The following is a 12,021-nucleotide window of genomic DNA, read 5'->3' as shown; positions in this document are numbered from 1 at the left end:
GCAGACATGGTAGCCCCTTATGAGATTTTTTACATCTGTCCAATTTCAGACACATAGGTACAGTGTTCTTTTGTGCAGAAGTCAGTCCTCTATTTGAAGGTCTGCCAGGGATCACCTTCTATTTGGGGGCATCCTCTGTTTGAAAGATCATCTTGTCCAATTCTAGTTTAAGGATATAGAATGATAAGAACTATTGCCCATCAATAATTCAGGAATCCACCCTAAAGCATACCTGACAGGTGGTTGTCCAGTTGCCTCTTGAATGCCTCTAGTGTGGGAGAGGCCACAATCTCCCTAGGTAACTGGTTCCATTGTTGTACTGCTCTAACAGTCAGGAAGTTTTTCCTGATGTCCAGCCGGAATCTGGTTTTTTCCTGTAACTTGAGCCCATTATTCTGTGTCCTACAGTCTGGGCTGATCGAGAAGAGATCCTGGCCCTCCTCTGTATGACAGCCTTTACAAAACTTTGATATATGCAATTAAAGCTGCAGGAGCTATACTAGAGTGACAGGTTGTCACACAGAGGAGGGCCAGGATCTCTTCTCGATCCTCCCAGAGTGCAGGACACGGAATAACGGGCTCAAGTTAAAGGAAGCCAGACTCCGGCTGGACATCAGGGAAAACTTCATGACTGTTAGAGCAGTACGACAATAGAACCAGTTACCTAGGGAGGTGGTGGGCTCTCCCACACTAGAGGCCTTCAAGAGGCAGATGGACAACCAATTGTCAGGGATGATTTAGGGTGGATTCTTGCATTGAGCAGGGGGTTGGACTTGATGGCCTTATAGGCCCCTTCCAACTCTACTATTCTATGATTCTATGATATTAGCCTTTGGGTGTCCTCCTCCTGGCCTCTTTGAAGCATAGCAGTGATTCTTTTTCTCTCCTGCTGCCGGGAGCAATGGTGCACTGTAGGGGCAGCAGCAGTGCAGCAGCTGGAGGGCAGCTGGAGGACTGTTCCCACTGCATCTGGGTCCTCCTCTGCATCCCTACTTAATGATCCCCTCAATTCAGTGCTTATTGCTTGAGACATTAGGGTGTGCCTGGGCACACCCACCACATCCCTTGTGCACGCCTATGACCTGGAGAACATGGCCGTCACCATCCCGGGCTGCTGTTGCTCAATCTCCGTACTAGTTTCTCTGTTCCAAAGCTGTGAGCTGTCAGCTGGGAAAATCAGAGTGGAGAGAACCTTGGCACCCATTCTTTGACCCATCCGTTGGCAAGCTGCAAAGGGACCTACCCATTGAGAGTACGTCTGTGTTTGAGCCAAATCGGCAAGGAGCTTTAACTACCATGTAAAGTTCAGGAGTGCTTGACACTCTCTTTCTCACCAGCCTCGCATTCGCTGCTTCTTCTTTTGAGCCGCAGGCATCACACTGAATTTTTATTACTGGCTTGTTTTCCAGCTGTAGCTTCATGGTAGGTGACTACTTAGGAGGCACCTATTTTTAGCGGCTGATTTCTGCCAAGGATCCGAGTCATAATTTACTGGAGCTTCTCTGCAGAGTTCTTCTGATTAGCCTCAAGCATGCTTTGCTCCCAGGGGAACTCAACGTCGAACTAACCAACCTGAATGGCAATTTATGCAGTGCTGTGTTCACCAGTGGGAAATGGGCCGAAGAAACGACTGTGGTGATTCCGAGCCATTTCTCATCACTTTCTAGCCCCCCCCCTCCCCAATCTCTGGTAATGAGAGGTGAAATGAATGTTATTGTGAGGATGTTTTAAAATGCTCAGATGTGGAAGAGCAAGTGTGCATGATACCATATGCAGTTTAGGAAAAATGAGGGTGTTTCCTTTCTTGTTTATTGCAATATCGCAGCTAAAGAAAGCAAGCCGATTTTAAACTCAAAGGGCCTTGCTAGACGAGGCCTTAGCGCGCTGTGAGGCCCGGTTTCCCTGCTGTGCGTCCAGATGACGCACAGGGGAATCCGGGGTCAGGCTGCACTGAAGCCTCCCCTAACGCACCATAAGCAAAGTTGCTTAAGGCGCGCCTTTTCTGCAGCCCTGGCCTGAGGCCGGGGCTGCGGAACGTCTAGCAAGGTCCGTGGCTTTTTGCGGCTACTCGCTCGCGAGTAGCCGGGAAAAGCCACGGACTGGGCAGAGCCCATTGGGCCGGGGGGATCCCGGGGGGGGGGGAAGGCCGGACCCGGCAGGAGAGGGGGGGAAGAAGGCCGGGCACCGGGATGGCATCGGGGAGAGGGAGGACGGGCGGCACAGGCATCGGGGAGAAGGAGGACGGGCGGCACGGGCATCGGGGAGAAGGAGGACGGGCGGCATGGGCATCAGGGAGAGGGAGGACGGGCGGGGAAAGAGTGGGCAGGGAGGCATCGGGGATGGCAGGGGGGATCAGGAGCGGGGGGGGGCCTTAATGTTTTTTAAAAAGGCACTTACCTTGTCCGGTGGCTTTGGGGCGCACATGGCCCCTTTAAATTAAAAACAAAAATGGCCGACGCTACAGGGCTTCCAGAGTCCCTTCGTGTCGTGCGTGTAGGAGCTGAGGCGGCGTGCGCTAAAGTTAGCGCGCCTCCGCCCCGCCTCCCTGCCGGCTTATCCGGCATGGTCTAGCAAGGCCCAAAGTCTCAACTATCAGTGTTTTTTTTTATATAACTCAAACTCTCAAATATCAAGTGGTTCAGATAACACACTAAGCCACAGTGGTTAAGCACTTTGAGCTAAGCATTATGGCTTAGTGTGTCATGTGTGAACCATGACTCAGCATGTCTGTGGCATATCATTCCTAACTATGATGGCTACTTAACCACAGTTTAAACATGCCCACTTGCTTCAAAAGGGTTAGCAGCCTAATCATGGCCTAGTGTGTTGTCTGAACAGGGCCAATGAGTATGTCCTCACTTAGTCCCTGAACAAACTGGTATCTGGGGCTGGCAGATGTGGGGTTGCCTGTCATGGAGGCTTTTCCTCCTTCAACTATCACTGCCAGGAGCCAATTCAGGTTGCTATAATAGAGAGAGATGAGAGGGAAAGCAGGGCCATTCTAGCAGCCATACCGAAAGACTTCTTAAGTTTTCCTCTTCCCTCCCCATACCTTTTTCCTTGTGTGTGGTGTCTTTTAAGATTGCGGACCTGTGGGCAGGGACTGTCTTGTTTTACTGATTGTATGTAAGCTGCTCTGGGAGCCTTTTTGCCTGAGGAGTAGGATAAATAAAAAAAATTCCTAGCAATTTTGCTTAAAAATAAGGCACACATGTTTGGAAGAAGAATTGCATTCCCTCTTTATTTAAAATCATTCCACTGGCTGCCAATTAGTTTCCAGGCGAAGTACAAAGTGTTAGTCATTACGTTTAAAGTCCTACATGGTTTGGGTCCAGGTTACCTGTTGGATCGCCTTCTCCCATACAATCCACCCCACACACTCAGGTCCTCTGGGGAGAACTTACTTCAGTGAGCCAAAACTAGGTTGACAACTGCTACCCAGAGGACCTTCTCTTCGGACGACCCCAGACTGTGGAATGGCATGCCAGAGGAGATACGTAGGCTTAACCCTCTCTCTGAGTTTAAGACAGCCATAAAGACTAAACTCTTCTGGCAGGCCTACCCAGATGAATGTTAAACCAAGAATTTTTAAGATCTGTTAATTTTTATTTTGATGCTGTATTGATTTTATATGCTCTTTTAATTAATTTTATGTATCTGATTTATACTGTATTATACTAACGTTGTTCCCTGCCTCGATCCAAAGGGAGAGGCAGGTAAGAAATAATTTTTTAAAAATTTATTTATTTATGGCATTTGTATACCACTGAATATAATAAAATCTCTCAGTGGTTCACAATATTAAAATTCAATATTAAAAACAGAACATAAAAACAACGCAGTAAGGTTCAGCATTAAAACAGTTCCAATTACCGTAAAAATTAAGGAGCATTGAAATGGAGCAGTATAATTAATTTTCTTACAGCCTAGGGAATGCCTGGGTGAACAAGTGTGTTTTCAGGAGGAGACAACGGCTGAATTTCAGTGCCATATTTAGCAGCAATGGAGGATAGGGGGGCAACGAGCTCCATGTCCCTCAGAGGTTGTCCCATCATCAGTGGTGAAGAACAGTCCAGTCACTTTTGGTACATGGAATGGGAGTGGGCGCCATTTTGTCCTCTGCCTCCAGCACTAAAATGTCTTAGGCCATCCCTGGCTCAGAGGTGTCTGTATCATGACCTTTCACACCCATGGAAAGCATTGCTGCAGGTCAGAAGCTGTTAGAACCCTCAAGGGTGACTCTGTGATCCATCTGGGACCTTAGAAGGAGGTTATTATTATTATTATTTATTTATTTATTTATTTATATAGCACCATCAATGTACATGGTGCTGTACAGAGTAAAACAGTAAATAGCAAGACCCTGCCGCATAGGCTTACATTCTAATAAAACCATAATAAAACAATAAGGAGGGGAAGAGAATGCACCAAACAGGCACAGGGTAGGGTAAAACTAACAGTATAAAGTCAGAGCAAAATCAAGTTTTAAAAGCTTTAGGAAAAAGAAAGGTTTTTAGCTGAGCTTTAAAAGCTGCGATTGAACTTGTAGATCTCAGATGTTCTGGAAGAGCGTTCCAGGCGTAAGGGGCAGCAGAAGAAAATGGACGAAGCTGAGCAAGGGAAGTAGAGGCCCTTGGGCAGGTGAGAAACATGGCATCAGAGGAGTGAAGAGCACGAGCGGGGCAATAGTGTGAGATGAGAGAGGAAAGATAGGAAGGAAGGAAAGATAGGAAGATAGATAGAAAGATAGGAAGGAAGGAAAGATAGGACAGCTACCTTTGGATAGCTGTCCAAGAGCAATTGCTTCCTGTGGGGAGAGGGCTACTCCTGTTCTCTTCTTGCATCTTTTTTTTTTTTTTTTTTTTTGGAGAGGGTAGGGTGGGGGATTAGTTTTTTGTTTGCTTTGAGGGAAGGATGCATTAGGGGGGTTGTTTTGTTTTAAGGATGTTGATATAATGCTGTTTTAAATGCATCGCGAGCTGTATTTTTCATTTGAATGTTGTATTTGTACGAACACTTAGGAAACTCTTTGGCTGGCAGGCAGAATGGAAATAAAGGATTACATAACATCGAGTTTTGCACACCTATCCCCATTGCATCTCGCTGGGCGTGGCTATTCTCCCATCCTATTTACACCTCTGCTTCCCTTCTCCACTTTCATTACCTTCTTCACTCTCTCTCTATACATCCAGGAACTGGGTGGGTTGACCCCATTTTATTGATTTAATTGACAAATGACTGAGTTCTAAGAATGAAACAGCTGAATTAATCAATGCAACCCATCTGATTTGTTTTAGCATATTAGCCCTCTGGGAAATCCTTCCTCAAATTAGAACCAAACATTAATCTCCTTCATACAATCAGTTCTGCCTTAGCTTCTGCCACGGAAATAAATATTAGTTTCTTAAGAAAAGAGTCTTTCCTTTTAATGTGATGCAGCTTAAGAAAAAGCAGGTTTTTTTTATCATAAGTCACAAAGGGGGAACCTGACCAAACCGAATAATAATACTCCTCGCACTCAGCTACAAATGTGAAGGCAGAAACAAAAGAGGAAACTATGAGGATCCTCAATTCAAGGATCCACAAACTATGGTCTTGGTGCCTAGCTTTTATTTTCTAGGGTGACCATATGGAAAGGAGGACAGGGCTCCTGTATCTTTAACAGTTGTATAGAAAAGGGAATTTCAGCAGATGTCCTTGCACGCAGCCCCTGGTGAAATTCCCTCTTCATCACAGCAGTTAAAGCTGCAGGAGCCCTGCCCGCTTGACTAGATGCAGAAGAGGGCAGGGCTCCTGCAGCTTAAACAGTTGTGATGAAGAGGGCATTTCACCAGGTGCTGCATGCATGCAAAGGACACCTGCTGAAATCCCCTTTTCAATACAACTATAAAATGCCCTGTAAAATGCATCTAGTGATAGATGGAGGCTTCAGAGATCAGAACCCTCTGTCTGTTGAATGTCCTGCCAGGTAAGCTCCAGGCAGGATGGGAAGAATGATGAGAGAGGCAATTTTACCTACTGTTCCTCCTAAAAAACATAATAATAATAATAATAATAATAATAATAATAATAATAATGCTAGTTGGGCCTCTGAGCTTGTCTAGTTGATGTCCTGGTGGTGGGTGGTAGGTGGCAACAGAGTACGACTGTAAGGTCCTGTAGATCCTACCTTTCTTTTCCTCTCCTCTCCCCACCCACCACTCTGCCCCATTTTTACCGATCCTGACAGCTACAATGGGGGAGGGGGAGAGGGGGAACAGCCTATGGTTGGATTTCCCCTCCTGAGGTCATAGGAATGTCTACGGCCTCAAGAAGGGGAATCCAATATACAGTATTCTATGGTCCATGGGATGCTCTCCCAGGGACCATAGGATTACTCTGCCCAAGATTATTATTTTTAATAAAGTACACATAAAAATGCAAATGTATTATAATTGTCATCATCATCATCAATCATCGTCATCACCATCCACAACAACAGAATAGTAACAGCAGTACTTCAAAGATGATGATCCTCAAAATTCCAGTGCCTGGCAAAAGACGTGGCTTCTTCATCTCTCTGTGTGTACGTGTGTGTGTGTGTGTGTGTGTGTGTTTTAAAGGAAACAAATACAACGGCCAATAGGATTGTAATATCACACAAAACTATGGATGAGGCCGGTCTTCATAGCTATCCATCCTATCACAAAGTTCACAGGGCTGCAATTTTAAGCAAACCTATTTGGCAGGGAGGGCAATTAATAAAGCTGCAGGAGCCCTGCCCCCTTTAGCTAGAGTGACCAGATACAAAAGAGGGCAGGGCTCCTGCAACTTTAACGTGTGATGTAGAGGGAATTTCACGCATACAAATAACACCGGCTGAAATTCCCTTTTCTATACAAGTGTTAAAAAAAATTACAGGAGCCCTGTCCTCCTTTCCATATGGCCACTCTACCCTTAGCCGCCTTTTTTTCCAAGCTAAACAACCCCACTTATTGTAACCTTCCCGCATAAGGGAGATGCTCCAGCCCCTTGATAATTTTAGTCACCCTTTTCTGCATTCAAAGCTCAAGCCTAGATTTTTAGTTTGAAGCCAGCTCAACCGCACCACCCTAAAGGGGACAGAGAAATGCGAAGCCATGCAAAACCTGAAGCAAAACCTCAGGAAGATTGTCCTGCGGTAGTTACTTCTGGTTTTGGAGCAACCTGTTTCATAGAAAGCAGACAGATAATAAAGGAAGGAGGGGGCGGAAATCACCCGTCACGCTTTGAACAAGGAAAACTTGGGAAAGTAATTAGTGTGGTGAATGCTCTAATGAGAAGGTCTGTTAAAAAGGTTCCCTCTAGGTTTCTTGCCAGGAAAGGCCCTGCGGAATTAAAAGCATTCAGTTTCAAATGCAACTTGTTAAACCACTTACTGCTATCAGCATTTTTTTGCGTGCGCTGTGCATACAACCACGGCCAAGACACTCCGGTGAACATCACTTTTGCCTTATTCACGAAAGAACCCATTAAATTTGACAACAGCGGGCGAGACAGTAGGATTACTCAAGGATAGAAAGAGAAATATGTTGCCACATAGATGTTTCTTAATCCTTCCTGGTTCACGACACATGCACAGACCCCCAAATGGATAGAGCTCTTTTATTAGTCGGAGAATGCACTTGGTGAACATTTTGAGTTAGTTCTCAAGATGATTTTTTTCCTTGAGCAGTCCATTTTAAAGAGAGAGAAAAAAAACACCTCTCTGAGCTTGTGTACACATGCAGTCCTTACTGTCAGCCATGAAATTAAACAACAACAACAACAACAGAAAATCATATGCACATATGCATACAGAAAACCATATGCACATACAATATTTACATCCTGAAGTTAGGAAAGGAGGACAGGGCTCCTGTATCTTTAACAGTTGCATAGAAAAGGGAATTTCAGCAGGTGTCATTTGTATGCAGGCAGCCCCTGGTGAAATGCCCTCTTCATCACAACAGATAAAGTTGCAGGAACTATACTAGAGTGACCAGATACAATAGAGGGCAGGGCCCCTGCAGCTTTAACTGTTGTGATGAAGAGGGAATTTCACCAGGTGCTGCACGCACACCAATGGCAGCTGCTGAAATTCCCTTTTCTATACAACTGTTAATTATTATTATTATTATTATTATTATTATTATTATTAATTTATTTATTTATATAGCACCATCAATGTACATGGTGCTGTACAGCGTAAAACAGTAAATAGCAAGACCCTGCTGCATAGGCTTACATTCTACTAAAATCATAGTAAAGCAATAAGGAGGGGAAGGGAATGCAAACAGGCACTGGGTAGGGTAAACAGGCACAGGGTAGGGTAAAACTAACAGTATAAAGTCAGAGCAACATCAAGTTTTAAGCTTTAGGAAAAAGAAAAGTTTTTAGCTGAGCTTTAAAAGTTGCGATTGAGCTTGTAGATCTCAAATGTTCTGGAAGAGCGTTCCAGGCGTAAGGGGCAGCAGAAGAAAATGGACGGAGCCGAGCAAGGGAAGTAGAGGCCCTTGGGCAGGCGAGAAACATGGCATCAGAGGAGCGGAGAGCACGAGCGGGGCAATAGTGTGAGATGAGAGAGGAGAGATAGGAAGGAGCTAGACCATGAAAAGCTTCGAAGGTCAACAGGAGAAGTTTATATTGGATTCTGAAGTGGATTAGAAGCCAATGAAGAGATTTCAGAAGTGGAGTGACATGGTCAGAGCAGCAAGCCAAGAAGATGATCTTAGCGGCAGAGTGGTGGACAGAAACCAACAGACTGATGTGAGAAGAAGGAAGGCCAGTGAGAAGAAGGTTGCAGTAGTCCAACCGAGAAATAACCAATGCATGAACAAGAGTCTTGGCAGAAGAGACAGACAAAAATGATCGAATCCTGGCAATATTATACAGGAAAAAACGACAGGATTTAGCTACTGCCTCAATATGAGGAATAAAGTTAAGGTATAGGAGCCCTGTCCTCCTTTCCATAGGGTGACCCTATTATAGCATACATAGCTAATCATCACTCTATGCTTACAGACTATCAGAAATTGCTATGAAATATAATGAATTCTGATCATCAATACATGTTACGTTCATATTTTGTGGTGTGTACTAGGGGTGTGATCCGCTCCGATTAGGAGCGTAGAAGCAGTAGCGGATTGGCCTGCTCCGCCTTACCCAGAGGCGGAGTAGGAGCGGACCGCGGACCCCCTAGAAGCAAGGCGAAGAGAAGCGACCATTTTTCGGAGCTCCTAGTTCAGGCGGAGCGCTCCGGTCGCCATCTTGAAAACATTTCGCCATAGGATTGCATTGCGGCAAATAATCGCGCATAACTAGGTTGTTTTTGAAGCTATCGTTCTAGAAATTCTTGTGCTCAGAGAGTCGTGGATGGGGGTCATTTTGAGACCACTCTCACCTCTCTGCGTTGTCTGGGTCGCGTGCTATATTTTTGTGAAAATCGGGTCAACCGCGCGGCTCAAACGGCGTTTTCGGCTTTTCGCCCATAGGATTGCATTGAGGGAAAGAATCGGGGATAACTGGGGGGGGTTAAGCTATCATTCTGAAAATTCTTGTGCACAGAGAGTCGTGGATGGGGGTCATTTTGAGACTACTCTCAACTTTCTGCATCGTACGGGTCGCGCGCTAGAAGTTTTTTAAAAATCGGCGGGAAAAATACCTTTTTCAAAGGGCTGAGGGGCAGAGTCAGCTCCCGGTCATGATGATCCCAAAGTTGGAGGAGGGCATAGGCAAAACGGGTAACTTGGGATTCTGGGAAACTTCTCTTTCTTCATCTGAACGGGCTTTTCCCCGTGTTTTTTAACACAGTAGCCCCACCAAATGCACAAACACAACCTGAAATCATATACTAAGCCAAGAATAAGAGATAGAAACACAGCACTGCTCCCCACCCTAACCTTGGGGAACAACTGAATCGATGTGGTGCAAGGGGATGAGCTCCCCTAGGGCATCTCATCGTGGACGTGCCCCCACTCTCTCCTGCACTGGAAGGCCATTAGAGCCTTCCAAAGAGAGTAAAACGGTGGAGCAATGCCTATCATGAGTTGAAGTGAATGCTCACTTTTCAGTGGTGGAGCAATGCCTGTTATGAGTTGAAGTGAGCGTTTTACTTCTTCTCAGAGCTGTTGGTGGCTGTCTTGAACTGGCAGCTACTTCCCCCTCCCCCGGGCACGTCCCCCTATTGCTGGTAAAAGACAGATATAGCCTTTTTAAAAAAATTCTTCTTGCTGTTTATTGAGCAACACTGCTGCTTTTAATTCCACCCCTCCTTTGTTTATTGATTGATTTATTCCATTTTATATGCATTACTGGCTTATCCTTGGCTCACTTCCTTATGCCCCCAGAAATGCCAGCTGCATGCCTGCCTGCCTTCCCTCCCTCCTCCCCTGCCCACCTCGCAGGGATGTTGTGTGTGGGGTGCCCGATTTTCAAAAATTCGCCAAAAATCAGGGGATGATGGGATTGCTTTGAAACTTGGCGTGCGTGTGTATATCCCCATGAGGTGTCATGGTGCCAAACATGAGGTTTCTAACTTGAACAGAAAAAAAGTTGTATAATTTTTTAGCTTTCAATGCAAGCCTATGGGGGGGGGAAACGGAGCTCCGGATCCGGATCCGGAGCTCCGGGCGGAGCGGAGCGGAAGTGGGCGGAGCGGGGGCGGGGCGGAGCGGCCCGATCCGGAAAATGGCGGATCTGCAAGTGAAGCGGAGCGGGGGGTCCGTGCACACCCCTAGTGTGTACAGCCACAAGTCCCTTACTGAAAATCTGTCGTTAGCAGCTGCATTGATTGCTGCAGCAAAGCACTGGAAAATCAAATGGGCCATCCATTGCATGTTATGGACTAAATGAGCGCTTTCAGCAAATGGAATGGATAAATTAACTGGATTAATATGACTTCAAAATGGAAATGGAAAAGGTAATGAATTGTTTCAGAGATGTGTATTGGAATAAAAGGGCCTCAGTTTACAGGAGCATTTGCTTTTTGTTGGATAGTGTACAATTTCTTTAATTACAATAAAGCTGCTGTAAAAATTGTCATCATCATTGTCAATAGTCTGTATTTGTCATTTGTTGCTTTTATTTATTTAAAACATTTGTATCCTGCCCTATATCACTAGGATCTCAGGGTGGTGTGCAGATAAAAATCATACAGTATAAAACAATAAATATACACAGCTAAAAACAAATTAAACCATGGATCAAGTTAAAACCAATATATAAGTTAAAAGCAGTAAAAACAATTAAAACAGTTAAAACAATATGCAAGCCAGGTGAATTTAACCATTAAAGACTTTATTAAAAAGCCATGTTTTTACTTGGCGCCAGAATAGAGTCAGCGTTGGTGCCAGTCGGGCCTCCAAGGGGAGGGCATTCCACAGCCAGGGTGCCACAACAGAGAAGGCCCTCTCCCAAGTCCCACCATAGCATATGTGTTGCACATCTGTTCACCCAAGTGGATGCACTAGATGACTAGGGAGGCATAATGGAAGCGATTCTTAGATGCACCTCTTGTATGTCAAGCTGCTTTGTTGACAACATGGAAAAATATTGCTTCACCAAGGAATTGTTTGATTTACCTGTTTAGTCTGGCATACTTGTAGTTGCTGGTGTTGCTCTGGATTTGTCGCGGTGTCAAAGCTCCTAACGTGTGAGGCCTAACTGGTTGATAAGTCCGCGTAGCTGATTTCATTTGTCTGACATCAGTTTGTACTTGCTGCAGCTTGTGTGACCATTTTCTGTACATCCCTAGATGTAACTAACCAGGGGAGGCTGGTGGCTCCGATTTCAGTGGGTTTCAGTTGGAACCAGTTAGAACTCTAAAGGAACTATGCAAGGTGCTGAACGCATTTTAGGGATTGGGTTGAGCACCCACGGTGGCTTCTTTAGACTTCTGACAGTCATCTTGACCCTGTGGGGAAGCAGCAGCGAAGGAGACAGGAGCAGGCAGAGACCATCAGAGCCTGCTTCAGTTGCACCCCGCTCCCAAACAGGGCTAACGTTCATCATGACCCTGTGGGG

Source organism: Elgaria multicarinata, chromosome 5 (assembly GCF_023053635.1).
Source record: "Elgaria multicarinata webbii isolate HBS135686 ecotype San Diego chromosome 5, rElgMul1.1.pri, whole genome shotgun sequence".
Taxonomy (NCBI): domain Eukaryota; kingdom Metazoa; phylum Chordata; class Lepidosauria; order Squamata; family Anguidae; genus Elgaria; species Elgaria multicarinata.
The sequence above is the reverse complement of the archived record's forward strand: the minus strand, read 5'-3'. Positions refer to the sequence as shown.